Source organism: Mastomys coucha, unplaced genomic scaffold (assembly GCF_008632895.1).
Source record: "Mastomys coucha isolate ucsf_1 unplaced genomic scaffold, UCSF_Mcou_1 pScaffold12, whole genome shotgun sequence".
NCBI classification, from domain to species: Eukaryota; Metazoa; Chordata; class Mammalia; order Rodentia; family Muridae; genus Mastomys; species Mastomys coucha.
In genome coordinates, this window is record NW_022196894.1 from 42,334,053 (window position 1) to 42,360,194 (window position 26,142).

The window sequence follows — 26,142 nt, forward strand, 5'->3', positions numbered from 1 at the left end:
TCTTTCTGGTTTTCTTCCTTTCTTCCTTTAAAAAAAAAAAAAAAAAAGGCCTGGTCTCCAGAGAGCTCTAATGTGGAGAGTCCTGGGCTGCTGGAAAGGCTGGACCTAAGGTTAGGAGTGAGGAAGAGAATGGTGCGGGGCGGGGGGGAGCACAGCACGGACACGTCAGGGGAGCACATATTACCTAAGCCTGAGATTGCACATGGGACGGGCAGGTGAGTGGGTAGGATTTAGCATTTCTTCTGACACCCTGCCTATGTAACCCCATCATTCCCTTCCCCTAACTCCTGGCCATCTCAGGGTCAACTATACTCATTAAAACCAATGGCACCACTTCTCCAGCGTGCCAGGTTCTTGACCAGTTCCAAGCCCTTCATAGTTCCCTTGAAAGACTCAGGTGGGGAAGGGTCGGAGGCCCCTTAAGAATGAATTCCTTGCTGACAGAGAAGTCCCATTAGCCAGCTCTGATTGGTCCACTTCCTTCTCAGATCAGGAGATGATAATAGTCCTGAACTGTCAAGGCCCAAGAGGCTTCTCCCTGAGCAAGTGGGCAGTCCTTGGCACAGGTGTATCCACTACAACAGCCTAGAGTTCCTAGAGATAAGGTGTGGGTGGGGTGGGGGTGGGAGACACAAAAGGAACGACGGGAAAGTGTGCTCTACTAATCTAATAAGCTACTTTACTGTGCTTCTCAACACAGTCAAGTTGGAAGTTAACTACCACAGGCAGTGTTTTTATTTATATCTTTCCTGGCATTAAAAATGCAGGTGAAAATAATTTCAACAAGGTTGCTTAACAGTACATCCAAAATATTATCATGTCAATACACAGTGCTCATCTGTATTGAGTGGCCCCTGGTTCTTTTCTCTTCTCAGCATCTTTTCTTTTTTTAGCCAGCATTTCATTATACAGCCAAGGCTGGTTCCAACCTGCCTCAGCCCCTTGGATGCTGAGATGACAAGCACATGCTACCACCACTCTTTGCAATGTCTTCCACTCACCTTCTAATCTATCAACTATCTAATCTATCCTTTGACGTCCTCTCTTGGGTGGCAGAGGCAGGCAGATCTCTGTGAGTTTGATGTCAGCCTGATCTACACAGTGAGTTCTAGGACATCCAGAGCTGGATGGTGAAACCCTATCTCCAAAAATAAAACCAAAGATTACAGTAACAGATCAGCTACTGTTCAATACATGAGTGTCTTCGAGCACCTGCCATTAGGTTCCTTGGACGCTCCCCAATGTCTTGTGGGGTAGGTATGTGCCCAGCCTGGTGGGGACTTATTGGTGCCAATTAAGTATCTTGTCCATGATCACACACACAAAGTAAACCTGAGTCAGGGCTTGGGTCTTCTTATTCTTCTGAAGTTTCCTGTAAGGAGCTGAGGCTTAATAACTCAAGCGATTTTGGTGTGGATTTAGCACTTAATAGAATAATTATGAAGATCAAGTAGCCACATGAAGATAATTGTTCCTAAGAGGAGAAAATAATGTAGATCCCGCTTTATAAAAGGAAAGTGAGCGAACATCTGGGGGTGGGGGGAGATGGTGCGTAGGAAATCAGGTGACTTGAATGTGAAGAATTAGGAGTGATGTTTTTAACCCTTTATGTTCAGTTTCAAAAAGAAAGGAAAAAGGAAATGGGTGCGCATAGGCACTTTGATAGCTCCCCAATTGAGAACGATTAGCTAGGGTTCAAAGGCTGCACATAGCCTCACACGGTCTTTATACTTGGCCTGCAGTCAACCTTTCCCGTGACTTCCTCCCACTCGCTCTAATCTCAGCAAATTGCGTTTCACCTTCTGATCCTTCTGCCTGAACCCAAGTCCTCCTTTCACTTCATCCCGGAGGAACAACTCACCTTTGAGTGCCTCTTCCTTCATAAACCCTCCTCCAACCGTCCTTCATTCTACCTTCTGGAACACTTGCAGACCTGATACACTCCGAGGCGATTTATAGCTCCTGGTGTAGATTACAAAATCCCTGAGGACAGGGTGTGCAAACGCATCTTAGTATCCCTTGGCACTTCCCGAGGCCATACTCAGTGTTTGCTGAATGGAATGGTTTGGTCCAAGTAGAAGTTTGAGGTGGAAGAGGAACATTTGAAAGGGATGATTTGGCAACTGAGAAGTCTTTTTAAAAAGAAACATCAAGCAGGGCAGTGGTGGCGCATGCCTTTAATCCCAGCACTTGGGAGGCAGAGGCAGGTGGATTTTTAAGTTCAAGGCCAGCCTGGTCTACAGAATGAGTTCCAGGACAGCTAGGACTACACAGAGAAACCCTGTCTCGGAAAAAAGATTAAAGAACGAAAGAGAGAGAGAGAGAGAGAGAGAGAGAGAGAGAGAGAGAGAGAGAGAGAGAGGAGACATCAAAAGCTCCCAACCAGTGTGGCCACAGCTGAGTGCCGCGGAGGCTGTATGCTTCTAAGAACAAGGCTGGACCCAAGTAGATTCTCCTGAGGCTTGTGCTCTTCAATGAGCTTCAGCTACTCCTCTTTGCATCTCTTCTTGGAAGATTCAGGCTTGCTGCAGAACTAGCATACTCAGATCCAGGAGAGTACCTGCCTATGATACTGTAAGTGTGCCCTCCCTTCAGGCTGAAAGAGGCTGGCAGAGTAGGAAGGGAGAGGGAGGGGGAAAGCTGTTGAGTCAGAAAGAGAAAGACAGGTCCAGGCCTGAGGAGTTCAAGAAAAGAGCATGGGGAGGGGAAGAAAAATGAGAACAGAGACCTGGGAGAGTCAACTAACTGAACAGGATGCGCTCAGCCCAGTGCCCAGTGCTTCACAGCCATGATCACTTTCATCTTCCACACCCAGGGATGCTGCTGGCCCCAAGTGGATGCCTTATCCAAACCCTTCGTGATAGCTTATGACATAAAGACTTTAGGGCTCATCTTATATTTGTATTGCAGACACAAACTCCTCTACCTGTGACAATGTCGGAACTCAGGGTCAAGCACTCAAGAATGTTCCACTCGGGGATCCGGTATGAGCATTACTGCTCCTACCTTAGAAGTGTCCTATAAGATAACCTTAGGCTATTTAATCTCTTCGAGCCTTGGATTACCCTCTGTGGACATGAGACTGAGTACTTTGATGGGCTCCTGAAGACCATTAATGAGATAATGTGCAAAAGCTGCCCGGTACAGCAGTCACACGGTACGTTTGGAGAGCAGGGGTCATGAACTTTCCACTGAAGTCAGTCACTGGAGATCTGATTTCAGCCTTTCAACTAATGTCATTTCAGACCAAAGACATGCTGTGTTTTCCACAGCTTCAGACACACAGGATGTGCCGCCTTTGCTCTTACCTTGTGGGCTATATACAGTTATATGCTGATGTTCACACGTGCATCTGAAGGTCGAAGAACGGTATGCAAACAGCAATACATCCTATATGACTTTCAGAACCTCACAAAAGCTCTGCTCTCTCTCTCTCTCTCTCTCTCTCTCTGTGCATTTGCCTGTGCATGCATGAGTATGTGAGTGTGTATGTGTGTGTGTGTGTGTGTGTGTGTGTGTATGTGTGTGTGTGTGTTCAGAAGAGAGGGGGGAATCCCTAGACAAATTCTCATTAGTTTCTAGTGCTCAGTCTCCACCCAGGTCTCACCAACATCCACTATAACATAAGCAAATAACCTTCCCCTTCCGCATCTGCCCTCTCTGCACTCTTGATGATGATAATGACACTAATGATCATAATTTCTCCACAGAGTGTCTCTACTTGTTCAGAGAGAATGGGAGAGGTCTCCCCACCCAACAGCAGGTCGTTTGGCACCAGAAATCCCGCGGTAGTGTTTACAGAGGGGAAAACACAACCAGAGCTGCTCTCTAGTATCTACTCCCAGCTCCAGAAAGGCTCTTGCTTCTGAGCTCACCTTCCTAGGGAATGCCACAGCCACAGGGAAAGGAACGTCGTCATCACAAAAAGAAAATACCTAATCCTTCCCATCCACGTGTTTGTAAATACTGCGGGTGGCTGGAACGATCTTCTATAACACATCACTGAGCCAATTCAAATACTGTAGTCCCTGGAGAGGGAACAGGTAATATGTAGTAATAAATCTCCCGATGCGTAGACTGGACAAAACAACAGAGGAAACGCTAATATTTTTTAGCCCGAATAGATAGTTGGTATTTTTTCTTCTAAAGGTGAAATCAAACCCTTCTCAGGACATACACTTAAAGCAGACCTTCAAGGTTTGAAATCCTATCTCTCAGGGCAAAGGGATCAGTGTGTTAGCACAAACCCCTCTGTCACATACAGGCTCAGAGCAAGTCCAACCCAGAGTGTCTGCTTGTACGTTTCCAATGAAAACAAGGCTCCCTGAGAACAGGGTGTTATTATCGAAGGAAATTCTCCTAGGAACAGGCTAGTACCCAGCCATGTGCAAGACCTTGGGAAGGCTTCCTCCAAACCATGCAGGACAACAGGATTCGGATCGGAAGTGGAGTAAGAGAAGCCAGGGCATCTATCCTGTTTAGTGATCACACTAAGAGGAGATAGATTCACTGCTGATAACCACCGGTCACTCCTGTGGAGAAGAGTAGAGCCCTGGGATGGACTGAGTGCAGTCCTGCATGCACTGTCCAGAGAGCCAATGGGGCTATAGAGAAACCAAGGCCAGCTTCTCTGACATCTTTTGGTTAGAGCCAAATTAAACTCCAGCATAAATGGCCTCAAGAAAGACGAGTCACACGACAGACTGATTTCACTCATCACTAAGTGCAGGCATCAGAGGAGTTGTGAAAGAAATGTGAACACGTTACCACTGTCCGCACGTGTGCATATGTGTTTGGGCACACACTTATGTGCCAGAGTTTAGAAAGTCAGCTCTCAAATATAGCCCTTTTTATAAATCCCCAAAGAAACTTTCCTTCAATCATCCATATTCATCTCTTACCCAGTCCCAGGTGAGTCAAAGTCTGATGGTCCCTGGACAAAGGCTGGGACCTAACAGAAGTCAGTGTGGCAAGGTCTGGCTCTCACTTTTATCACATACACAGCTCGTATGCTTCCTTGACACATAGGAGGCATGCTCTAAGCCAACATCTGCTAAGCGGTGCAAGCCTCATATGCCAGCCTCTCCCAGGCCTAAGCACAGTCTATGAATTTCAGACCTGGGAAACTCCTAACAGAGGACTTCAGTGCTAGCACAAGATAAGGGAATGATGAAGGCAGCATTCGTCACCCCAGGTTTTGGCTCCCTGTGGCCCCTTTCCCGAGACAAAGTCAGATACTACCCAAGCCTTCCCACTGTTCCCAGCAAGCTTGGGCTGGGTGGAGTGGGCTTATGAGAGTTAGTGGGGGAAGACCAAAAGGCTGTAGGTACGTGAGGAAGCTTGTTTTCATTCAACAGGCATGTCAGGTGTCCCCTAGCCCGTGGCTAGGCACTTGGCTCTTCTTTCCTGTGGAAGCCTTCATAATTCTTTATTTTCTCCTGCCTGCTAAAGCAAAGACTCCACAATGTTGATGCTCTTATCCACAGGGCATCTGGAGCCATAACACATATCTAGATATTTAGAAAACACCTGTTGAATCAGCCAATAATGACTGAAGTCATTTTCTATGTCCTTTCCTCACAATGATTAACAACCAAAGCATCAGGCTCACATGGAGACCTCTTATGTGACTCAAAAAGCTCTCCGGTTCTGTGACCCAGACTGAAGGAAGATCAGTCCTGGGTGGTTCTGGGACTGAGTTGGACAAAAGCATTCCCAATGCTCTCACCCCAGTTCTCACAAGTCTCCGCATGCCCGGAGGACATCTGAAGGATTCAAATGAAGAACTAAGTCTGAGGCTGAACAGGCCAAGCTCTGGAAGGCACCTAACCTTGAACTTAACAGCACCAATCCAGGGATGGTGTGTCTCTCTCTCCCTTGGGAACCGGTTTAGTATAGAACTACAAATCTATCTCATACAGAGATGTGGGAGGAAATACAGATTTTACTAGTAAAGCTTCTCAAATAAAGGAAGTACAAAGTAGGCAGTCAGTAAGGAACAGTGACTTAAAGTTACAATTTGATGATTTTCATTGGCATCTTCCCACCCACTCCCAATATTCTAATTATGTACACCATTTATCTCAAAGACAGACACACACACAGACACACAGACATACACAGGCACACATACACAGACACATACACACACAGATACATAGACACACACAAACATACACACACAGACACACATATATACACATACACACAGGCAATAGACATACACAGATACACACACAGATGCATACAGATATACACATACACAGACACACACAGAGATACACGCACACACACACATAGACACACACAGACATACAAGTAAACATAGACACACAAACATATACACATATGCACACATAACCACACAGGCAACAGACATACACAGATACATACACAGACACATGTATACATACACAGAGACACACAGACATGTACACATACACACATAGACATACAGATATACACATATACACACAGGCACACAGACATGGACAAATGCACATGCAGACACAGATATGAACATATACACACACATACACACAGACACAACATCACACACATGCACAAATACATACGCGCACATACACACATGCACACTCCCCACACACACACACATACACACACCCACACACTCACACACACACGCGCACACTGAGCAGAGCTGCAGCTCTGGCTGGTAGCTATGCTTTAGCATCCTGACAGTTTACTTTCCCATCTGACCTTATTCAAACTCACTTTCTTCACACCCTCCCCGACCCCCCAAAGCATACACACGGAGTCCCTTGTCCCACCTCCAACCTTTTCTTTCTCAATTACCAAGCTCTTTTAAAACGCCTGCAATTTAAATAAATACCACTGTGTGAATGTGAAGCAGGCTGCAGTCCATCTGTCAGTAAGTCAGTCCCTGCCTTCTGCTGGAAGCCCCCACCTCACCCCTGCCAGCTCTCCCTACCTCGTGAAGCACTGGGGCCTTCGTGCAAGGCTGGCACACACAGGATAAACAAACACATGGACTCTTGCAGCTGGCCCAGGGGCCACTGTTTATGCAGGAGCAAGTGTGGGGAATGGGAAGGAGAGCTGAGTGGGCAGGCTAATTCTAGTCTCCAGCTCCCAGGCTCCCGCCAAGAAGGATTCCCTCCCTGCCGAGGGTCTGCCATTCCCAGAGACAGGGCAAGACAGCAAGCACTGTGATGTAACGAACGTTGCTGCTGCAACCACGTAAGTCCTGGAGGCAGACACCCTGCCAACTTGCCTGTTGTTAGACACCAGCAGCCACGGCAGTACATGGCTCCTGACAGAGGCACGGTGGCTATTTGTTAATTACACAGACAGATGAACCAGTTTCCTCCCTGGGTCACAAGGTTACAGTGTGGGTCGTGGAGGACAGTGGTGGGGACAAGTTCAGTGAGACATTCCAAAACCCTACCAAATGATAAGAGATGTTCCTCGACTCACACCAAAAATAATTTAGAGAAATGCTATGTATGAAAATCCAGTCCGATTTCTTTGTTGCAGACCTTTCAGAACCTTTAATTTTCTGTTACACAGCATGAATCACCAAGATAGAGTAGGCACTGAGTCCATAACCACAGGCCTGGACTTACATGACCCCTGGCCTGGGGATTATTTTAGAGTGCCATTTTATTTTTCTTAGAGAACCATTAGTGATGAGGATTTTTGCCAAACACTTTTAGGACATGCTGACCTAACTTAAGAGGTTCTTGGAGATTCAGTTTTGAAATTAAAAGCAAAAACAAAACAAATCAAAACAAAAAAAAAAAAACCCATATGAATGTGTGGCATAAAGTTGTTTGGGGTGTCATAGAAAAACGTCAGGAGAATATTTTAGTATCAATTATGTCTGAAGATTAAGAGATTTATACTTTCAACTTAAAACACCAGACATTGTTAAAGTCGGTTTGTATTATCAATTTCATCATTAAAAAGACAAATTCAGTGGGGCAGTGGTGGCGCATGCCTTTAATCCTAGCACTTGGGTGGCAGAGACAGGCAGATTTCTAAATTTGAGGCCAGCCTGGTCTACAGAGTCAGTTCCAGGACAGCCAGGGCTATACAGAGAAACCTTGTCTCAGAAAACTAAAAACAAACAAACAAAAACCCACAAATCCAAAAAAATAAGCCTATCCCAAACCACGCCCGTGACATCATCAAGGTTTCTTTTTCCTGTATACCTGCTGGCCTCATTTCCCGATAATTCCTTGGACCCCCAGATGTTATTTGTCTCATGGTCAAATCATGGTTTGCTGTACTGGGTTTAAAGAGGAGGTCCTTAGAACCTGTTCATAAGCATTGTCTTCCGTGACCCCAGGACTCTGCTGCTTTCTGACTGCATGGACATGGACTTTTGCAAAGTGGGAAAATGGGCTCCCTAGTTTCACTCGCAACCTTTGGAGACCCCTTTTTCTAACAGTTTTGCTTTCTTTACTATGTTGTATAAAATATAGCATGTATACTTTGCTGAAACTGTTTTGTTGAACAAACTAGCATTTAGAGAATGTGTTTTGGGCTGAAAACGTTAATCATTCGGCAGAACGTGTGGCTGACATGCATGAAGCCCTAAGTATGGCTCACCATAATACATGCATTAAAGCATTTAACAGAATACAGCTTAATATGACCCCCCAATAAAACCCTGAATTTAAATGCCTGATATTTTTAATGCTAATAATGCTTCAAAATGGTGCAATCTAAAACAAAACCAAGTTAGCTCACTTGCTTGCATAATTATACAAAGCAGTATATGACTCCCCTTAAAACTGCCACATAGTTTCCCACCAACTACCACTGATTATGTAATGTACCAGAGATGCTTGCATCATTGTATGTATTCACATTTTGTAAACAATAGAAATTAAAACAGGCTTCCTGATTATTAGAAGATATAGTATTTGGGAAAGTGTGTTAGATATATACAATACATATAGTAATTTGAGAAACGGATAGGAGGCAGGAAGATCCTAAGAGCAAGGTCATTTTTACTGGCACGGTGAATTCTAGGCCTCTCTAGGCTATGAGAGACCCTGTTTCCAAAAATAAAGCAAGCTGCTGCCTTTATGCTGCAAATCACCAATTTCCTACTGATTTGTAACTGTCACTGAGATTTAGTGGGTATATAATTATAAACTAGGTTTTCTTGGTAAGCAGTATATGATTAAGGCACATATTTAGGTTGAAGAGAAATTACCAATCTTAACACACAACCAAGACAATTATTTAACCGTTGGTTGAACTGATACGTAAGGCAACCATCTCAAATATGCATGTGACCTTGTTTGACCTCTAAACAACTCCGGGCATCGGAGAGTCTTCTCAGCCCCATGTTACAGGCTGAGACATGAGATCTGGAGATGTTAAGCTTGCTCAGGTGGAGGACCTCCCAGACAATTCTCTGGGGGCGCTAAAGCACAGTAATGCCAGGCAGCACCTTAGGCAGAGACCGGGAATGGGGAGAGAATAGCTCTCAGACTTGCATACTCTGCCCATTGCACTATTTAGCCAGCTTTGAGAACCCTGTGCAGATGTCTCTGACACAGATATCCACATCATTTCAGAAAGAGTGTCTTCAAGCGAAGCTCTGCGAAGAGTCATCTCAAGCGAAGCATGAGGTGGAATGTCCAGAATAAGGCATTTTGCGCAAAGACCTTACTATAACATTTTAAGGAAAGTTTTACAGTTTTAAAACTAAAGTTAATTTCCCCATCTCATACACTGATTTGTTTATGTATTTTACCGTTACGTGTACATGTGTCTGTGTATATGAGTGTGGGTGCCAGTAGAGGCCAGAAGAAGGTGCTGGATCCTCTGGAGTGGAAATTGCAGGAGGTTGGTTGTGGGCCACCTGACATGTGGGTTGGGGGTGGGACTCTGGTTCTGTGGAAGAGGAGAAAGTGCTCTTAACCACTGAATCACTTAGCCTTCTGGTCCCTAGTGGAAGTTCTTTATGAGAAAACATGTGTGTTTGGGTCTGTGTGGAGACCAGAGAGAGGACAACCTTGTGTTATCCTTAAAATACTACCTCCTGGTAAGACAGACTGGGTCTTTCACTGGCCTAGAGCTCACCGATTAGCCTGGAGTGAATAGCAGGCAAGCTTGCAAGCACACAGAACACCAGGCCTGGTGCAGTTACCTGGGTTCTGAGCACCAAACTCAGGGCCTCTTGCTTGTGCTGTTGTTTTCAGTTCCTCCCCAGATCAATTCCTCATTCTTTTTCATCACAAAGAAATAAATATCTAGCTGGGCGGTGGTGGCGTAGGCCTTTAATCCCAGCACTTAGGAGGCAGAGTCAGGCGGATTTCTGAGTTTGAGGCCAGCCTGGTCTACAGAGCAAGTTCCAGGACAGCCAAGGCGACACAGAGAAACCCTGTCTCGAACAAAAACCAAAAAAAACAAAACAAAACAAAACAAAAGAAATATCTAGAAGGAGGAGGAAGAGGAGGAAGAAGAGGAGGAGGGGGGAAGAGGAAGAAGAGGAAGAGGAGGAGGAGGAGGAAAGGAGGAAGAGGAAGAAGAGGAAGAAGAGGAAGAAGAGGAAGAAGAGGAAGAAGAGGAAGAAGAGGAGGAGGAGGAGAATCCAAGATGCCATCACTACAAAGATCATCTCTGCTGGGGGTCAAGATGAGACCCTCAAGTTGGTCCCTAAATCATGGGGCTATTGGGACTTTTTGCTGGGGGCATGGAGGCTTGGTACCGAGGAAGATGTCAATAGGGTAGAACACTTTTCAAAGTGTCTGTGAATGTAAATGCTTGTACTACGACATCCAAGAAGGCAGAGACATTCCCTTAATGAGGGCCAAAAGGAGAAATCTAGGAGTTATAGATCTCAAGGAGGTGTATCTTAGGGCCCCACTTCCACTAAACAGCAGATAAGACCAGAGGATTTGGGCCCCACTGGAACACTGTTTGACAACCCCAAGGGTTAAGAGTCTCTGCCTTCGGGCCCCAGGCCTTCCTGGTCCCCACAGGAGGAGGAGACAACTTCCACCCCCACATTAGAGTCCACGGCTTGCTGCCTTGGGTCCTCCCAGTCCAAGAATGAAGCTGCCTGCTGCCCAACTTATACCCAGACTGGTTTCATCTGCTTCCAAATCCATTTTGTGTCTTAACTTCTGCCAAGAATAAAAATTTAAACACACACACACACACCAAACACACACACACACACACATCATGCATGCATGGGAGGGGAGAATCAGGCTGGGACTTTAAACTGAAAAACAGTAAGCAGAGAGGGGAGAGGCAGACCAGCTGCTGAAAAGTCAGGGTTGGAGGTTGCTCCGGAAGCCAGCACACCCTTCCTGAAGTCTCTGCCTGCTATGTAGACGTCAGGGTTGGATCTGAGGGGAGAACTCGGAAGGTGGCCTCTCCTGGATCTCCTCACCCAACTGCATTGACTTTAACTGCACATCTACTCAGGCTGGCTTTGAAGCAGCTCAGAATGGTTTTTGCTGCCTGCCGGAAGCAGATTCCTGTCCCTAACATATGGAAGAACACTGTCCCTAACATATGAAGAACCCTCTCTCGGCAATTCCAAAATGAATAAAACAGTATTGGAAAGAATGGTACATGGCTCAGGGTGGGTGCGGACAGCTTGCAAACGGCCCGTGGCTATACCACAAAAGAGGTAGGAGATGGACCCTCCTTCTTAGAATTCTGCTCTATCTCTTCCAGGACCTGAAGCCAGATGCTTAAATCTGGGGACTCAGGAACCACAAGTGTCTTTGAGACTCCACCCTTCCTACCTAGTGTTCTCTAGAGTTGGGATAATGGCCCAACTTCACGTCTCTATTACCATTATCTACCCCTTCTCCAAAACATGGAGAGCTGAGGACTCACCCTGCTCATAGCTACCCAGAGGGATCTCCTGGGATTGCCTCACAAGTCACTCAGCAGCAATGACTTTAATGCTGAGACTCCTAAGGGCAGTTCCTTATGTTAGGAAGACCCCAGCCACAAATTATTTTGGTTGCTACTTTATAACTAATTTTGCTACTATTATGAATTATAATGTAAATGTCTGATATGTTGCATATGTGATATTCAACCCACAGATTAAGAACTGCTATAAGTTCTTAGGGCTTGTGATACTATTTTTCTGCCTTTATGTTTGTTTGAGGTTTTAGATTAGAAAAAAAAATATTAAACATTTATCAACAATAGGATAACTATGATTAAGATACTCTCAAGCCTTGAGCCACTTCAAGGAATTCCTATCCACCCAAAGTCCTATTCATTAAGACAAACCGCTCTCCTGAGCTGGTTTCAGCAGGTTCTCTGGTCTGGATGGAGGAGGTGCTTAGCCTTGGAACCTTCTGGATCTCTCAGGCAGACCAACCCTATTGCTATTGCTGCAACTGGTAGGGTTTTGTTATTCTTTACAGTAATACTCTCTCCTTTATGTGTTCCATATCCCTTTATCCACTCATATGTCAATAGGCACCTAGCTTGATCCTCTCTCTTAGCTAGTGTGACCTATGGCAGAATTTCCTCCCATTCTGTAGCCTGTCTCTTCCTTTGTTGGTTGCTATGGCATTTGTTTGATATTTTAGTTTGATGTAATTCCAGCTGTCAATTAACAAAACGCTCTGAACAGTCCAATGTTTCAAAATATGAGCTCATGGCAGATTATTTAAAAATCAGCCAATTATGCCAGGTTCCAAGCATTAATAATATAATGATGATGACAACTGTGGCCATCTAAGTAACTGTTTAGCTTTGTGTCCTCACCTCCCCCGTATTGGTCCATATGTTAAAGGGTAGCTGACAGTCTATGGAGCTTCTGGAAGGTGGTGGACCTTGGAAGATGGGGCCTCACGGGAGGACATTAGATCATTAGACACATTCCCTTAAATCGGACATTGAGACCCACAGCTCTTCCCTCCTCTTTTTTCCCTTGGCTACCATGAATGAGAAGAGTTCCCCCATGATGCGCTTCCCTAGATGATGCTCTCTGTCTCATGACAGACCCAGAGAGATGGAGGCATTTGATCACGATCTAAAACCTAGGAAACTATGAGCAAGCCACAGAAATAAACAACGAAGAAGCAACAACCAAATACCCCCTCTCATCTTTCTTTCCTTTAAAGTGATTACCTCAGCCATTTTGTCACAGTCACGAAAAACTAACATAGCTCGGAGTCTGAGTGAATCAGTCTTCTGAGGAGATGTGAGAATGCCATGGTCTAGTGTGAAATGAACTCTTGTTTTTATTTGGAAGCTGAGATGTACATATATTGAAAGAAAGAGAGACGATGCTCAATAAATACTTGGTCAAGTGGGAAGCTGCTCTCTGCTGGCCACTGTGGTGACCCCTTAAGGAGTGTGTGTTGTGCTGTGGGAAGTCTTCTGGGACATGAGGGTAAGTGGTCATGGCTCAGCGTGAAACCCCAAGTTGCTAAGGAGTGAGGCCGCAATGGGTGGCAGGAGTTTTAGTGGGTGGCACAAGGAAGCCAGGTCCAAGACCCCCACCTCGAGTCCCACAAGGACACAGGCTTCTTCTTGGCTGAAATACAGAGATCAAGGTCTCTCTGCCTTTCCCCGCCCATGCCAGGGACATTAGCGCAGGCATTTGGTTAATTTCAAGTGTGGGAAAGATTAGTTCTGCCTGCCTAGGATTCCGTTTCAATTGGCCATGCACGTCCTTTTCACTTCCTGACTTTCAAAGCATTCAGGACTTCATTCTTAAGGAGCCTCCCCATTCCACTTGCCCTGGAGGCTTGCTTTTTCTGGAGAGGAGTGGGGCTAGGAAAGTAAAACTGGGAGCTTAGCCCCAATTCTACAATTGCTCCAGAGACAACATATTGGAGAAGACCCAGACCATGCCAGAGCTGTTCTTTCACCAACACCCCCACAGGAAGCAAGACCCATCCTGTACTTCCTTGTACCTCTGACCACAGGGGGACAATAGAGAGATCTGCTATTGCCCCATTGTGCCTTGTGCTAAAGGCAATTTTAAAAAGGACCAGCATAGGATATTTATAATCAAAAATTCTGAGAAGCTCCCAACCTACCAATATTAGAATAAAAACCAAATAACTAAATGCACTGTGGGGTCATATCTTCCTCTTTTTATTTGGCTCAGAAAAGGCAGTCTGTTAGACACATACCACTTGGCATAACTATCAAAGCTACCCCAAGTCCTTGTTCAGGATTTTCACTGTCTAGGCCCTTGTGAGAAGAGCGAAAGAGTATGGACAGGGTGACTGAGGACTGGAGGCTGCACTCTGTAAAGAACATGAGTCCCACATTCATCCGTTATCAGCAGACCTCAATCCTCTGCTTCCCCAGGCTAACTGAGGAAGGGCCAGGACTTCTAGACTCTGGTCAGTAATCAGTGTGACAGCCTTACAAGCTACAGACACCAAAGACAAACCAGGAGGCTCCACTTGGAGGGTACAATTACAGCAAGGGCAGCTTAAATGTAGAGTGTTGTCCATACATTGCATCTTATTTGTCCCTACAGTCTCAGGGGAAGGTATATTGCCAGTGTACATTTCATGAGAGTCAGAACAACATCCTGGCTCCCTGAAGTTATTCACTGGCAGCCAAACTATTCACCAGTCAGGTTACACATTGGAGACTGAGCTGGGAGAAGAAAGACAGTAGAGAGGTGGATGGATTTGAATCATCGGCATGAAACTTCCTGTCTGAAAACTGACTTCTAGGGACATCTGACCAGTTTTATTTGTCCTCTCTGCTAAACCTGACATGTCTGGCTGGCATCTTTCAATGTGAGAATGAATGTAGCACCTCCTTTCAGCTCTCTGTTCACTCTGAGCATGAAGGGAGGCTAGGGGTCTGAATTTCAATTCTCATTCCCAGCCTTGGAACTCACTCTACTGAGTCTACCTCCTTAGCCTTTAAACTTGTCAGCTTGCTTGAGATGATGGTATGATCTCTCATTCACATGCCCTTTCTTTTCCTTAAATGCGGTCCGGGGCTAGAGTGGCGTTGGAGGAGTGCCTTCCCTCTGTTCCCAGTGTCAAATCCATTCCCACTGCCCATTCCCCAGACAGCCCAAACCTTTGCAGTGAGTGCTTAATACCTTCAACACTGGGGATTCTGCTCCTGATTTCCTCCAGAATCCCAGTCCTCATTTCTGATGAGAACCAAGGAAAGTACCATTTGGCAGGAAAATGTTTCTCCATTTCTTTGGATCTTTTTTTGTGCCTTGGTTGGGCTCCCTCATTAATGACCACAAAACAAGCCCCAAGGCTCCATCACTCTAAGGACTGAACATAGACACCACTGGAACAAGGGTAGGGCTGGGAGCCATGACTTCTGAGGCTGAGGGTCCTGTGGTCTGCCACCGGATGCTGGCATGCAGGGGCGCTACCTGCCTGGGGGAACTTCCACTTCCACTCTATTGAGTAGAACAAACAGCCCCAGGTGCCCCTCCTGCCTGTGTGTTTACAAACCTGCCCAGGAAGATCTGCCCAGCTGAGAGTTGCAGATGCGGAACCCAAACACAGGCAGCTAGCTCCTGACAGTAGCACCACGGCCAGGCAAGGCCAGTTGTGGAACCACAGGGCTCTGGTCAAGTGGGAGCCGGCAAAGGGCTTGAAGCCCTGCTTTGCCAGCTTCTACCTCCCTAGCTGGAGATATGCACATGAAGTAGAAGGAGAGAGAGAGCCGTGTTTGAAACAAAAAACTGGCATGTGACAGATTGCCCACCTGGGTGATCCCCGATACCTGACTGGATCAGTATCACTGGGTACCTGAAGGAAAGGGGGAGAGAAGAGCAGGTGCAAAGGAAGTCTCTTTTTAGGCAGTGTAGCGATGAGTCTGTGATTCTGTGATGGAGACACAGGGCACCCTGCATTTTTCAAATACACCACAAAGCTTCTCTGTACCTCTCAGGCAGGCTGTGCAATGCAAAAAAAGTAGATGCTCAATAAACTCTGTTGAAATGTGTGAAGAAGGACGGAGAGGACATCAGGAGAGACAGATGGCTCACCTCTGAACGTCCCTGAAACCTGCCACCTAGAAGTGGCCGCTGTGCTGTGCGGTCTTGTGCACCACTCTCAGACTTTTCTAAAACAAGCACACTGTAGCACCTCCCCTCTGGGCGCTCCCATATACGCATAGCCCAGAATGCATTGCCTGTATGAGTCTATGGATAACTATAGCTGTCTTTTGGTATCTGTGAGGACTGGCCTCAGGATCTACCTAACATCAGACCAAATCTGTGGACGTTCAAGTTCTTCACATAAAATAGTGTGTATAGTACTTGCGTCTAACTTAATTCTCCCATATACATACAGGTCATCTCTAGGTCAGTTACGATAATACACTGTGTGGCAGTTTGAATATGCTTGGCCCAGGGAGCAGCACTGAGGAAGTGTGGCCTTGTTGGGGGAGGTGTGGCCTTGTTGGAGGAAGTGTATCACTGTTGGGGGTGGGCTTGGAGATCCTCCTCCTAACTGCCTAGAAGACAGTCTTCTTCCTCTCAGCTCCTTCTCCATCGCCATGCCTGCCTGGATGCTGTCACATTTCTCACCTTGGTGATATTGGACTAAATCTCTGAACCTATAAGCTATCCCCAATTAAATGTTGTCCTTTATAAGAGTTGCCTTGGTCATGGCATCTCTTCACAGCAATGGAAACCCTAGCTAAGACACACTATAAATGCTCTGTAAATAACAAACATACTGGGTTGTTTTGGGAGAGAATAAGAAAAGGTGGTACATGTTTAATACTGAGGCAATTAAATAAAACTTTCAATCTGATGTTGACTGAATTCACAGTTATGGACCCCATGGCTACCAGGGATAACTATATTTCATTGATGGAAACTCCCCCCGACCCTTTCTTCAGTTTCTTTGTGTAGTCTGGCTGTCCTGGATGTAGACCAGGCTGGCCTCCAACTCAGAGATCTGCCTGCCTCTGCCTCCCCTGTGCTGGGATTAAAGGATTAAAGGTGTGCACCATCACCACCCAGCTCATTGTTGGAAACTCCTATCACATGAGGTTTTCAGGTTGACAGGAGTCCAGCAGATATCTATTCTAGACACAGAAGGGCTTTGATGAACAAAAAGTCATGGCCTCATGTTTCGGAGAAGGAGTTGATGTGCAAATGAACAAATCAGTTTATGTCAGGAGGTGACGGCATGAGGAAATAAGTCTGAAGGAAGAGATGGATGGTGGGAGTGTTGCTTGATAGAGGTTACCAGGCTGAGGCAACAGGGAGCCTTGGGACATGAGGGAAGGACATAGGGAAGAGATTTCCAGACAGAAGACCAAGGCATGGCAAAAGCCCTGAGCAGGGAGGCTGCCTGGCCAGTTTGAGGAGACAAGGAGGCCTGTGTGCCATGCTGTGGAGGTGGGCAAGCAGGCCAGGTGAGGAAGACCAGGAAGGGGGTGGAGCCAATGGTATTTGGAGAAATATGAGCAACAGAGAGATTTCAGCGGAAACAAACTGACCTCCACAGTGCCCATCAGTAATGCACATAGAAGACTAAGGTGGTAAAGAGTCAAGAACTCTGCAAACATTTGCAAGAACAGCCTTAAGCCTTCAGCTCAGTAGGTTATCAGGACTAATGGTGTGGCTCAATGGTGGTGTGTTTGCCAAGATGTGGGAGGCTCTAGGTCCCATCCCCAGCACTGCACAGAGATAAGAAATAAATAACAAGGTGGAGGAGGAGATAAGGAGCAGAGTTGAGGACATGCCAGGATTTCTGGCTTAATGGGTAGGCTGAGATGTGCTGCACTGGAGAAGCTGCAGAGCTAAGGCTGGCAAGGGAGCATCCAGTTAGCAACTAGGCCTGGCCCCACCATACTGTGCTCCTCTTCCTCTCCATCCTCCATCCTTCTCAGGAGGCCTGGAGGCAATGGGGAGCCCACCAGCCAAGCCTCTCTTCTGGGCATCCTCCAGGAATGTTCATTTCACTCTTCCTTTTTAGCACAAGACGTTGCCTATTAATAACTCACAGTGCATTCGGATGTACGGGGCCCCTTGCCTTCAACAGCCTTAAGAAACAGGGATCCCTGGTGTTCCGGTAACTTGGACAGAGTCACACCCCAGAGATTGGCAAAGTCAAGGTGAACCCAGACTGGTTCCCCTTAGTTGGGACATCTTACACTTGGAATAACTCCAGGAACACTGATCCTCCTGCAAAATATTTCCCCCCAGTATGCCACTTTCTAATGCCATTCCCTTCAGACCTACCTGCTCAGAAGGCATCCTATAAATATCTTAGATGCCTATCTCTTTCTTTTGCAAATTGGGGTGCTACCTAGAATTCTGTTTCAAGCGTCCTTTTCCTAGCCAACTCCTATGAGACCCTGAGACCCTGGCTGCCTTTTCCCAGTGGGAAGGAAAGAATGTAGGTCTGGAAGAATCCAGGAGAATTTCTGATGTTGATCAAATGGCTGCCTATTCAGAATCTTGCAAAGCAAAACAAGCACACCCACAGAGGCAGATCCCTTGAGCCCAGCGGGACCTCTGGCTAATTCCCTGGAATTTCTTATCTTTGAACTCAAGGTGAGTGAGCACAGATGTGACAGCTTGGGCTTGTCAACTGCCAGCAGTAGGTTTTCAATGTGTCCCCTGGGCCAGTTCACACTGCATACATAAGTATAGAGAAGAGGCAGCTTGTGATTGACAATCACTCCATTACTCCATCCCATCGCTACGTTGTAAACCCAGGTACCCGATATCTCTCCACATCCCAGAATATCATGGCTTCAGGCTTCCTTGCATTTGTTTGAGAAAAATAAGGAACATAAGCAACCAACGGCATTTGGGAGATAGCTCATTTAAGTACACCGCTTGCCACACAGTGTGAAGACTTCAATGAGGATTAGAAAAACCCAAGTAAAGCCTGGTATACATGGCAGAAGATAACAGAGATCCTGTTTTAAACAAGGCGGAAGGCAAACACCAACACCCAAGGCTGCCGTCCTCTGACCTCCCCACTCACACCATGACAATTGTCCACATCCTCACAGATACCCACACACATGTACACATATATCTCACACTCCCACACACTCTCTGCACCAAAACCTCCAGCAAAATCCTAAGTGTGTAGGGAGGAGGGTGCTTAGCAATCTTGCAGGTAACTGCCTGTCCAATCCTTTCTGCTGGCTGCCTTCTGCATATTTGCCTGCACGGAAGCATCTCCCAGCCAGTTACCTGTCTGTCAAAGCTGCTACTTCCTTCCCCAGGGTATTTTTCTCTACAAGCTACCACTTCTGACCAGTCAAAGTGTCTACTAGGCCAAACAGCTCTCCCCACTCACTACACTGAGGGAATGGAGGGCCTGCTTGATTAGACTTGCAAAGATCTGAGGTGCAAATGCATGCATCTGGCAGCCACACGGGAGCAGAGATGCCTGCGATTCAGACAGTGTCGGGGGTTGGGGGGGTGGGGTGGGGCGGGGGGGGGGGGGGGGGGGGGGGGGGGGGGGGGGGAGACTCAAGAAGCATGTTCTGAGATGAAGCCCGACATGGATGTGGCCCTCACCACCACCTACAAGGGCAACACTGGCTGTGTCCCAGAGCCTGGTGTCTGGTGCTGTCTGACCCTCCAATGCTCTAGTTTTATACTAATGGGATTTAAGGCAGGGCTAATACGCAATCCCACCCACCCCTTATTTCCAGTTAGTTACAAAAGAAACAGTTTTCCCAAGTCAAGGGGCTTTTGCTTTGGAAAAGAGACTGCCTGCTTTTTTTCCTTTCTTGTTTGTTTTTTAAAATGAGAGTTTTGGAGTTAGCAGATGGTAATGAAATCTTGGCTCTGCCACTTAACCAGCTAGACCAAAACAAGTCCCTGAACTTATTTAGACTTCTGCTCCCTTATCTGAAGAGTACACTGATGAGGTCTGTCCTTAACTGTTGGAGGGGATTGCATGGATAAAGCAGTGCTTGGCTCAAAGCCTGGCACACAGTAGGTGCTCTGTAAACAATGGCAACTCTCTCCATTTCTGGAAAAGGCAGTCACTGCTGACTACCTCTCCTCACTGAGACTGGCTGCCTCCCTGACTGATGGAGCTGTGTGGACTTTGCTTCACTGAGAAGTGAGTGTGAATCTCTCCCTTGTAGAATGAAAGGTACCTGCTGCTCCAGTGTGCTTACATATTTGTACCTAAACACAAATCAGGGGAACAAAAACTAAGGTCATGCAATAACCACCTTCAGACAAGCTTCTCAATTCTTTTCCTTCACATTCAAGACCTGAGTGGTGTGTCTGTGACAAGGGGATTGACCGCCGATGTAAAGCCCACCTATAGAAAGCCACCTTGTTGTCTCCCTTTGGGGAGGAGAGCTAAGCTTCGCCAGCCTCCATCTTTTATTGTCAAAGACCACCCACTGGAAATAGCTGGCAACTTGCCACAGTCCAGCAGAGCCAGGCTGCTATCCCAGCCTCTACTGCTGAACAGGAGGCCTATAGAAGGAAAAATCACCTGACAGGGCTGTCACCTGGGGAAAACTCTGCCTTCACAGATGGCAGACCACCAGAGAGGTCTCAGTGTCTGAAGGAAGAGTTGCAGGGGCCTTCCTATGGGGTGATACACGGGGATCTAACTCCAATCTGTAAAGGCAACAAAGAGTATACAACTTGCCCGCTACAAAATATCCTTTCAGAAGCAGAGAGGTAAACAGCTGTGAACAGCCGTGACTTTATGCAGTTGCATTTGCAAAAGGAGGCACTGTATGCTAACTGACAGGTTAACAACTTGAGTACAGCTGTGGAAAAAAGTAAGCTACCATAACTACTGCAAGATGACAGTCGCTAAGGAAAGAGAATCATGTGGGAGAGGTGATTTGTGAAATGATTAAGGCAGCCTCTCCTTTCATGGAAAACCAATAAACCCAGAACCCCCCAATTTTCCTCTTCAATTAACTATGACCTATACCTAATAAACCTGCTGGGATGGTAATGTTAGGTAAGAGCAGGCTAGTAAAGGCACTTGGCTTAGTCTAATCAGGAAAAATATTGGCAGAGCCAGGGAAAGTGGTGGTGGGGCTTTCTTCGGGAGTCCATTTTTAGCCTTTTCTGGATGGAGTCCTCTAGAAACCAGCTGTCTACAGCCATCTTTACCTTCCATCCTGTGTGATGGCCATCTCTTGGAAGCCCAGGAGGCTTGGGGGCAACTGGAAAGCTTAGTGACTTGGTTGTCCCTAAAATACATCTCCCTTCACCTGTCACTCTTCGGCAGACTTCAGAGTCATCTACACCTATTGCCAAAACGTGTATATCTAGGAGCAAATGGAACAGACAAGCAAGATGTTAAATTCAAGCACATGTTTCTCTAATTGTCTGTTTCTGTCTATCTCTGTCTGTCTCTCTCTGTGTCCCTGTCTCTCTGTCTTTGTTTCTTCTCTTTCTTGAGACAGGGTCTCTCTATGTAGTCCTGGCTGGCCTCAAACTCACAGCAATCCTCCTGTCTCTCCCTCCCAAGTGTTGAGATTAAAGGCATGTGCCACCACACAGGGTGTTTCTCTAATCCTCAAGAGAAATCTGTTGGAGTTTAGAGAGAAACAAAGTCTCCTTTTCCCTGTAAAAACTATTCAGTGACTGATTTTAGAAACAGGCCCATGACCCAGACTCAGTGGATTCTGCATTCAACTTAGAAACTCAAAACAGAAACAACAAAAAGCAGACAGAAATACTCTGAGCTTGGAATCTTCAGCATGCTTAGTCACCCACAGAGGAAATATGAATTTTCAGGGAGAAACTAGGGAACAACTCATATAAGCAGATATAAAAGAACATGGCGGCACGCTAACCCTCTGGCCTGCTGGCCTGATCTTTGGTTTTGAATCTGCCTGAGCTCTTACCTCCCCTGGTTCAGGAAGTTCTTAGTTCACCTGTCAACTATAGGGTTTGCTCTGCATTTCCCTTCCTGGCAGCCGTGGATTGCTGGATGTCATGAACTCGCCTGGCAAAGGTTAGAAATGACTGTTGAAGAAAGCTGGCAAGGCACATGCTGTGATGCCAGGGACACAGCACATATGTAGGAAAAGGCCAATGAAAGGATGAGGGCTCCAGTCTGCCATACTTCTTCACCCTCGTTGACCTAACATTGTCCAAACTCACTTCTGAGAAGAATAATGCTCTTCTGGCATATTCCCATTGCCTGGCTTCTTTGGGGTTATTTTTCTCCAGTCAGCTTACTCTCCGATTACTTTCTCAACATGTCCTCTGGCAACTGGAGCGAAGTCATTGTGCATTACTGCTATGATTTCTTCTTTCTGCTCAATAATCTCATCTCAAACATCAAAGGCCCTCTTTGAAGATAAGGCCAAATTTGTCATTAGGAAAAGAGAAATTATTCCCTAGCTATATTTTAAGAGGCCAGTAAGAAGCAGAATCCCTCTGCTTTTTGTGAGATAAACAATGCTTGGTACATCAGACCACAAGGCCTTCACTATGATACCACTGACAGAGACATAAACACTTGGCGTTCCTCACTCAAACCTATGCAGGATCTTTCCCCATATCCAAAAGACTCCAAATCTCTTAACAATCTGTCTCCAACATATCTGACAGGGTTGTCCTTGGGAGAAGGGTTTCACATGGCCACCACAAGTTCAGCCTACAGGAGCGTATGAGGAGCTAGAACCAACCAACCCTCATCTACATTCTATTCAAAGCTGGACTCTCCCAGCCCTGATTGATGAGAAACACAGTCAGAGTGGTAACACAGACCAGGAACAAACAGCTGACTCAGCAGGCCCGAGAGAGAAGACCAAGAACAGAAAAGTGTCACCTATGGCTTCAACTTCTTCACTGCTACCCTCAGGCGAACATTCATAGACATCACGGGTCATGGATTCCAGGAAGCATGTTTCAAGGCTGAAGAATCAGAGCTGTTTCATCTTGTGCACAATGAAAATAAGAGTTCTGAAGTCCTTGATGCTTCTAAAGGGCAGTGCTATAAACCATAGTTAGCAATCCCTTATTAATCCATTTAATGAATAAGAAAGGAGAAGAAAAAAACACGTTTCCTAAGGTCACAGGCCTCTTCGCTTTGCCACTTATACCTACCTCCTTGCTAGAATTGATAAGCAATAAAGAACAATAGTTATATTTTACAAAACCATTATCATTGCCTCCAGCAGTATGCTTTCATTAACATTCACAACATACTTCTTAAAGATACATAAGCGGGTCTGATATGAATGAGGGACGGGGTCCTGGATGACAGGGTAGAGGACAAGGAATAAACTTGTCAGAAATCAAGGGTCAGCTACTCTTTGGTCAGAGCAGGGGGTATTGGCACTGCTCAGTGGGATGGAGCACATATAAAAGATGGGAAATGTGGGTTTTAAATCTGAGTGGCAAACTGGTCATGGGGCTGCTCCACATGATAGATAGATAGATGCTGGGTAATTGCGAGGTGGTTGCAGGTGGGCAATGGGGACTCTCAGTATGACCGTAGTGAAAATGAAAGGGGAGTGGACAACAGAAGAAAGATAAAGGAAGGCCGGACAAGCTCGAAGAAGGAGGCTAACTGTGAAGGAGGCAGAAGCAGCTGAGGGCAGTGGCCGGAAGCTGTGTGTATGGAGTTTCAGGGCTGATGCTCAACTCATATTGCCACCTGAGCCATCCTTAGCACTTCTCTCCTGTATCCTGTCCTGACTTTAGCCAACCCTGAGGAACCAAAGAGGCCAAGTTCTTCCCTTGGACCACTTTTGTAAGCATAGGTTTCTAGATTCGAAACAAACATGTTCTACCGATTCCACTACTCCAAATAGCTGGTTTGGACTCACAAATTATACAAAGTATTGCATGTTAGGGTCCCATAGGAGAGCACGCTTAGGATTCGATTTATTCCCACCGACAGTAATACAATAGCATGTACATATTATATACATATACCATATACCATACACATAGACATATATATTCTCTGTGAGTCTTTGGTCAAATTATAAAGATACTTCAGAGATGTCTGATGACAACAGTCTACACTCTCATCACAGCTGCAAAAAAGTATATATGCACAAATGAAAAGAAGCTGATTATAGGATGGGATGATGGGTAATTATAAAAGCATTTTTCGAATAGTAGTAGACATTTATATGGTCAACTACTCTTTGATGAAGAACGTTCACCCTCCTGGAAAAAGGGAGCTCCCATCCTGGAGTCTGAAGCACTGAAAATATTTGTTGCATGTAGAAGTGACAAGAAATTACATATGTTAAAGTAAATGTGTTTTTTTTTTTTTCAGAATGGAAACATATCACTCCTCTCCCATTTCCATTCCCCCCCCCCCCAAATAAGGGAGCTTAGAGAGTAGAGGAAAGAAAGCACACTTCCAATATATAATAACATCTTCTGAAACCTGGTTAGCTCTTTCTTATTCAGAGACCAGGAAGTATGAGACAGTAATTACCAAGTGCAATTGGATCTTCAGCTATTGTTGGAAAGACACAAAGATAAACCCCTAAGTCATTAAGCATATCAGTGACTACTGAAATTTGAACCCAGACCCCCCAGGGCCCTTAGAACACTATGGTCCTCAGACTTACTTCTTGCCCTCTTTTCTTAAACCCCAGGAGCCTGTGGGGAAGTGAACAGAATTACTTCATGAATAAAATCTCCTATTCACTGGCAGGCCATGGAAACCACAGAGAGGCCTGGAAGAGAGCAGGGATCTCATGCCACTGAAAAAACACTTCAAAGACAATGAAACCTTTGGACCCATTTGGAGGATGGAAGGGGACATAAATTACAGTCTTTATCATGAATTGGACAACCAGTTGGCAGCTAAGCAGGGTCCCCTTAAGGTTGTCCCCTAGCTTCTTCCTCCCCAGCTGTGTGGTCAAAGAACTTGCCTATCCTGGACTCTGTCAACTTTCACTTCCAAGTGCCCATAATTTGGCCTCTTCTCCTGAGTGAAAGTCTCTTGCAGTGCTGTGTTTCTGAGAGATCATAAAAGTGAGTTAAAGGGTCAGTGTCTGAGATCTCAGTCCTTGGACTGCATAGGTATAGGCAGCCTGGTCCTGAAGGGACAAATCCTGAGTCCCCACAGGAGTTGGCTGTGTCAGCCAATAGGCACAGGTACTGTAACTTATTTTATTTTTGCCTCTTTGCATAAATTCACTCTGGAAAGTCATCTAGCTGGGAAGTCATAACTCTAGTGCTGTTTCCACCCCACTCTGTACCAGTGACCCCAGAGTACTTCAGGATTGCCATGGGAACCTCCTGGTTCTCAATTATTAGACCATTAAGAAGGGCCAATTATAAGACCTCAGAGTGCTCCTGGGAAACCTGTTCCACACCTCAAAGTGGCCAACCTCTCCCCTCAGAGTCACTTTAAGTAAAAGGTCAGAAAACAGGACATCCAGATGTATGGACAACCAAGCCCTTCATGTTGATCCAAGACCTTTTAAATTTTTTCCACACTATTCTTGAGAAAAGGAAGGCTGACTTATTGGCCAAGTCAAAAAGATGCAAAGAGAAAAAGGAAGGAAGGAAGGAAGGAAGGAAAGAAGGGAGGGAGGGAGGAGGGAAGGAAGAAGGGGAGAAGGAAGAGGAGAAGGAGGGAGGGAGAGAGGGAGGAAGAAAGGAAGGAAAACATCATGGTGCTGGACTTCTGGCTTAAGAATTAGAAGCCAGTGGTAGAATAAATCAGAAGTGTTTACATATTCAAGAATTCCTGGTGCTACATTCATTAAATGGTCTGTGCTTTCAAAATTCTGGACAACAAAGAGCTAGGTGACAAATGTCTAGGACATTTCAGGCACAGAGCCTGAAACAGGCTTTTCACTTAATCCTGTAAGAGGTAACTCCAGTTCAAAAACGTATTGGAATGGAGCTTGCTGGGAAGGAGTAAGGGAGCTCATCTCACCTCACCACACCCAGAAAGTGCCTGTTTGGGACTGCTGGTATGTGGTTTGGGTATTCTTAGACGAAACTGCCACATCTCTAGAGGACAACTCTTGTTTCAAGGGACTGGGCATGGGTCACCCCATCTCCAAAAGTCAACAGAGCCACCTCCAAGTCTCCTTTAGGCCCTCCAGGTCGGCTTGTCTCTCACTCCTCAGTTCTTTTCCACCAGGAAACCTGACAGACCCTTCATAATCCCAGCAGGAGGTTTTTCCTGCCTTTCCCTTCCTTCCACAGCCTTCTCTCCCCCTTGACTCACAAAGTCACTTTTCAACCTTCTCATA

The 26,142-nt window shown here is 46.0% G+C and overlaps 1 protein-coding gene and 1 long non-coding RNA gene across 5 annotated transcripts in view; one reads left to right on the forward strand and one right to left on the reverse strand.

Annotated features, from left to right (window-relative positions):
• Positions 1-26,142, reverse strand: part of Boc (BOC cell adhesion associated, oncogene regulated) — a 77,060-nt gene that overhangs the window by 49,628 nt on the left and 1,290 nt on the right. The window lies entirely within an intron of this gene.
• LOC116085944 lies at positions 7-4,087 on the forward strand. The gene is made up of 4 exons (XR_004116758.1): positions 7-110; positions 2,911-3,157; positions 3,246-3,369; positions 3,711-4,087. It is a non-coding gene; the product is annotated as an uncharacterized LOC116085944 (long non-coding RNA).